This window comes from Micropterus salmoides, unplaced genomic scaffold, assembly GCF_014851395.1.
Source record: "Micropterus salmoides isolate LMB-PRFRI ecotype aquatic unplaced genomic scaffold, ASM1485139v1 Ms_hic_scaffold_3901, whole genome shotgun sequence".
In the NCBI taxonomy this organism is placed as follows: domain Eukaryota; kingdom Metazoa; phylum Chordata; class Actinopteri; order Centrarchiformes; family Centrarchidae; genus Micropterus; species Micropterus salmoides.
In genome coordinates, this window is record NW_024043264.1 from 25603 (window position 1) to 32157 (window position 6555).

Below are 6555 nucleotides of genomic sequence, written 5' to 3' on the forward strand. Positions count from 1 at the left end.
CTAAGTGAGGGACATCACAATCACAAAAAAAACAGGTGTGAAAGAAGCTGAAAAAACACAAATATAATGTTCATAATATTACAAGTGGCAAAACTGATATCACTGAACACAGCCTTGGTGAGTTATCTTAATACTAACAGAGTGGTCTGCCAAATTTCAAAGGGCTGTTTCAAAATCCTCCAACAGGTGAAACAATGAGAAAAGTTGAAATTATTGATTCCACTTGGTAGATTTTATTTAAAAGGAAATCTTAAGTTTGAATATTTGACTTGATGACTAGTTAGGGCAGACACCCCTGTTAGTGGAGCCAGTGCATGAGGTAGGAGACCAGGAGAGGGAAGTGGGAGAGAGAAGTGCCTTTAAATAGTAAAAGTGAAGCCATGCTTGGCAGTGCTGAGAGCAGCAGAGAAACTTGGCTCCTCGATCATCGCAGAGAAACGCCTCTGAGTCTCGCTGCCACGCCACTTTTATTGCCATGACCTGAGGCCCATTAATCAGCCTGTTGTGGGCCCCTCGGCACAGCTCCTCCCCGCCCAGCGCTCCCCTCCCCCACAGCCCCCCTGCCCCAGCTCCCCGGGGCAGGTCCTGCTTCAACAACATCCGCATATGACGGATCTAAAACGGTGTGCCTGCGTAAGTGTTAGTGAAGCTATGAATGTGCGCACAGACACATGCGTTTCTGCAAATTACACAGACATCGTTGAGAAATCACATCATTCCCGTTTCCTGCATTTCCTGGAGTGACACATGCACCCCTCTCTCTCTGTCTCTCTCACACACAAACACACGTGGGTCCTCTTGCACTGAAAAGTCTCCACTAATGAGACCAAACATGATAACGAAAAAATAAGCCTATTAAACAAATGCAGATATTCAATGACATGCTGCCTTTATGGATATCCCCTTCAACCTAAATGCAACCTTTACTGCCAGTTTAGTGAGATAACTCTCCTTGGTACAAACATAACCTGCATGTATGTTGCTTTCCCAGAAGAAGAAAAAAAACACCTGCGAAACAACAGAGAGGAAACGATCTGTTCTTGTATAGGTCAGCACAACAAAAACACAGTCTTGTGTCATAAGGCCTGTTATTACTTCACAACGTGGCCACACTGTGCTGATAACAGAGTAGTTTGCATGGCGTCTGTCATTTCCATGAAATGGATAGTCACCCAGCAAAGATGAGAGACCGCACCGAGCCTCATGGTCAGTATCCAGTACACTGCATGCACCCAGCTTAAAATTAAGCCAAAAACGCAAGGGAGCACAATAATGCCAATATTGCTTGTTATGCTTGAACAGACACATTTTAGATGCTTTGGAAATACTGTTCATTTAACATTCAGACCAAGGAGGCACACTTAAGTATATGAAAGGTGGCGTTTTAAGCCTATATATTTCAAATCCCATGTTTATAATTTCAGTGAGGTCTGAACATAAAAGGGAGCATTAGTGGCCTACAAACTGGATGCTTTGAGAATATTCCATGAAGAAATCCTGCCAAAATGCCACATTATAAGTGGAAGGAGAGAGTGGGAGAGAGAGGAAAGGAGGAAAAGGCAGTGTGTTGACGTTCATCCCCGCTGCTAAGAATAGTTTGCGCAACAAACAACTCCCGACGGCCGTCCAATCCATCACACTGGTCGGCGGCAGCAGCAGGCAGGCAGGGGGAAGGGGGAGCGCAGCGGTCGGAGCTGCGTTTATGAACCAGACCGCTGGAGCGGAGCCCCGACTCGCACCATTAAACAGAAAACCACCGGGTGTTTTTAGCGGAACCTCGTATAGCTATGCATTTCGGTATTGTGCGCTTTTTGGAAAAAGGAGGAGCACACAGAATGATAAAGAGGGGAAAGAGGGAGAGAAAACCAACTCGCCTCTCCCTCTTCCCCCTTGTTTGCTGCTCTGACGACAATGACTTGAACTCTCAGTGACCCGCGCACCGACACCGTTCCTCATTTCCTTCAGGGCTGAGGCCTCTCTACTCCCCGTGCAGCACAGTGGTTTTTTGCTTACCGGGTGCACCACCGGTAATAGGCCTATTGTATGGAGGAGACTGAGGGCGAACGGTGGAGTTGGGAAGGTGGTTGCATCACCGCTAGCAGCTTCCTCTTCCTTCATAAGTTGATAAATAACTGACTGGAAGCGCGGATCCACATTTAACGGACCCCTGGCATCATTCACAATCCCCTCCTGTGTTTATGATCGGATTGTTTTCAGGTTCGTCTGTTCGGTAACAGGAAACTGGGAATGTGGGTCTTTGCTGAATAACGGAAGGGTAGGCAGCCACTCGCTCTTTGTCCCTGGAGCTTTGCCAGGCTCTCTGAAGCGCAGAGCTCCGATCAGCTCTAAAAAAAAAAAAAAAAAAAAAAAAATGCAGTATGACGCAGGATAATCTCCGCAGCGACGGGGGTGGGGTGGGCATAAACACGGATTAAACGCGCGCACACGTACACACCACTGCCAGTGTGTGTGCGTGTCCAAAGCCAAAGGAATTCTGTGCACACTGCCGTTGAACAAAATAGAAATCAGCAAGAACAAATCTCAGAATACTTAAACAGCGCGGACCAAAACTACAGCCTGAGTACTAACCACACAGTCTCAGGGCCACACTCATCAACACCCGGCATCATAAAGAGAGAATGCGTGGCCAATTTTAATTGTTATTGATCACCAGGCTGAGTGTGCCAAATGGTCCAATTGATCATCCCAAGATGAGGTGAAGACTCAAGAGTGCATTCTAGGAAAGTTGACACACTGTCAGTGTAGTTTCTGATATAACACAACTGTACATTGAAGAGAGCGAGGGGGGGACAGAAGAGATAAATGCTGTAGAGAGACACACAGAGAGCGCGCTGCTGGTGGAGCGCAGAGCTGGAAGGAGCCAGCGGCGTCTCTTCAGCTGTCACATTATTAGCGACCGAGCTGTAAACAAGGGGCCCCTGCGTCCTCCCGGGCCGCTGCACAGCAGCATGCAAGTCGGTGCACGGTTCAGTTCCCCCTCTACAGCACGGGCGACAACAACGGACAACAACGGCGACATTGAGCCCCCCCCACCCCGTGCTGCCACTAGGGCCAGGGAGGCGGCTGCTGAACTGACTCTATTCATCCCGGGCCAAATAGGGACTAAATGGCCCTTTATGCCACCAAAGGACCCGATTGTAATAGGGATGCGCATGCATGAGTCGGACGGCGTTTACCGGAGCTTTCTTGACTTTCCTTTGAAATGCTGGCGTTAGCCTACTTTCATGTGCTGGATGATCCTAATGAAAGCACATGAAGCTAAAGAACTCATTCCCCCCATATATAATGAATAGTCTGTTTAAAGAGGAGGCTTAGGCGTAATTATTGGTGGTGTGTAAAGACGTAAATTAGGCTAAATGAATGTCAGTTTAAACAGGTCAGTTTGGGGGAAACCAAGCCTTCACACCACTGACATAGCCTAAATTTCTAGCTTTTTAAAAAGGTCACACATGGTGAAAGCTACGAGGAAATTACACTGGCCAGGCCTAAAACGAACTTTAGTGTCTATTTGGTGGTATGGAGTCTGGCGCTGACTCCCAACTCCAGGTCAAAAGCTTTATAGCCATCATGAACTCAGCGTTGTGCCATCCAGAAAGCAGATAACACATTCCTGCTTTGAAGACAGTTGGTGTAATAAACTCCTATCGCCATCACCCTGCTGCGCTGCCAAGTGTCTGTGGGATTTCGTCAGAGAGATAGCTGCCCGAGGCACCAACATCTTTAAAACAAACGAGGAGGCCTGATCAAGACTGAGCTTGCAGAGACTTAAGAGGAGGGAGGTGAGGTGTGGTGTGTCATCATTACTCTGCAGCTAAATCAATCTTTCGATAGGCCACAGAGAGGTCAGTAACCCAAATACAATCATAGGGAGATTTAGATAAAGGCCACAGTCCCTCTATTCACATCACGTCAAACCATCAGGGTCCAAATGTTTATTTTATCTACTACTATTTTGTCTACTAACACCTAAGAGTTTGGCTGCAGAAAATATGAATTATAATATGGCAGACAGTTGGTAGAGTAGAGATTCAACCCGGTGTGTCGGTGAAACAGTACTGAAGGCCGACACATCTCTGCGGGGAAGTGATCCGTGCGCTCCAGACCTCATCGAAACTAAAAGCTTTGTGGAGTGCTGGGAGAGAGAGAGACAGAGAGAGAAGGGGAGGGGCGGCTCTCCCGTTTCATCGCGAGGTCCCGGGAGGCCAGCACGGAGCATAGCTTCAATCAAACCGTGACGTCTCCTCCGGGAGCTGCGCAACGCCTGGAAAACCGATCTCTTCTCGGCTCTCTGCCGTGCCTCCTCTTTTGTTCACACGCACCTCGCCTCAGCAGCGAGCGCTGCGCCGGCAGCGACGAGACTGTTTTATATCCAGGCTTAAGTGAGGGGAAAAAAACAAGCGCGACAACAATAAGACAGACCTCGTGTCTCCGACATAGAAAAGAACACGGGCATTTCTTTTGACTAATTCTACCCCGTTCCCTGCCTATTGTCCAACACATTACAATAGGTTTGATATCCAAAAGTGGTCCCGTGATTTTATTGACGTCCTCTCCATCTGTGCATAATATTCCCCGCGGGGTCCCTATTGATTCTAAATTAGAAAAGCGGACAAACAGCAGATTAATGGCTTTACGATTGAGGTGGTGTGGCTGTCCCTATACAGGCAGTAGATCCCAGAGAGCACCACGCTGACACATCCACTGTCACACATCACTCAACATGACAACATGCCCCAGCAGGCACGGGACTGGTGCTTTGGGTGCACCATCCGTAAACTCTCAACTGAATTTCACCACAGAGTGCTGTTAAATTGTGGTTTTTGATGTTAAAAAAAAAACACATTCAGACATTAGGCCCCCACCTGAGTGAGAACACCCACAGTATTGTTGTTTTGGATTGACTGGTATGACTGGAGAAACAAAGCTGACAGAAGTTAAAGTGAAACGTCTGAATAGTAAAGCAATGTCTGCATATTTGTAATTAGATAACCTCAGATAAATGAAATAAGGCCCAAATGAAAACCCTATTTTTGTTTCGGGACCACCCTTGAACTCCACTTTGACATCTAATGGGCCTGCAATAAAACCCTGGAAGAAGTGCAAAGTCATCTCGAATGAAAAGAGAAGAGACAGAGAGAAAAAATCTGTGTGTCAATCTATGCAGCAGCATCTAAGCAGCCCTCCCCCTCTGTGTTTCAACACCTGGAAAACAGATCACTGACATCACGGCGCACAGTGGAAAAATGATGCGCAAAACAGTCCGACGGGGTAAACTATAAATAAACTCGGCCCACACAAAATGTGAAGCATTTGTTTTATGCTTCCACAACACGCACCACTTGGGGAACAGGCTCTATTACCAAAAGATCAAACATAGCAGTTTAAAAAGCAGAGTGTGAAAAGGCTTTGCTACAAAGTTTGTGGGTTATTGAGAAAGAGGCTGAGAACAGACGAGGGGGGATTTGAAGGCATGACAACCAGACTATTGTGATTATAAAAGCTCAATGATAGACCTCCACTTTTATTAGAGATTCACTACCGCAAGCAAAAATTCCAATCAGATAAAAAAAAAAAACTGTGGCACAAACAGGCCGACCCAAACCTAAAAGTCATGCTTTAATACACTTCAGAAAATTTACACAGTTGTAATATATTGTTATTATTATTTCCACCAAAACAAAAAGTGGAGCAATGCTTTATCACAGCATAACAGCATTTGGTAAATAATTAGCCACATGGTCTTAAGGATCACTGCTCCTAATCCTCAAATGTGACTGTTTTTAAGTATGGCTTCCAAATATCCAGATCTCCACTAGTTTTGTTTTCATACTTTCAAAATTACAAAATCAAATGTTTCCTTTACCTTTCCAAACCAATGGAGACAGAGCTTTAATTTTAAAACAATTAAAGCTTTTATTCTGCATCAAATCCCCTGAAGTAGCCTCCACCCCCCACCAGTTAATCCCTTGCCCTGTTCCCTCGAAATGTCCTAACACGAGGTCCTGCTCCCCCAACCTGCTCGAGCGTCAGAGCAGACGCTTGCGTTATGAGCTATTCTCTACTGTATGATGCGCGGATTGGCTGCCGGGGCTGAAGTGGTCTTTTAGTAGCTGCTTCCCTCACTAAGCTCGTCAATGAGCTGGAGCCAGCCAATATGAGGCACATCGATCGTCCTAAGAGAGCATCCCCTAATTAGTGCCTGTGTGGCTCCAGAACATGCAGCAGGCACGGCGACACGGGAGGAAACTACCCCGATATGAGCAGTTTTCCTGCGATGGAGAGTGCGGTCCAGACAAAGTCATTTAAAGACAGATGCCTCGTTTAAATGCTGTTTTACTGGTCTGAAATGCAGGTTACCTAGTGAGCAGGAGCTTTAAATAATTGTTAGGAAAGACCATTCCGTTTGGAACATATCCAACAAGCCTTGCAGCATTTATTTCAATTAAATAGCAACTTTATAAGTGGTTCACACTGATCGCAACCGCCCACAATGGTGCAGGGGGAAGAGGACTAGGCTATAGAAAAAGTAAAAAA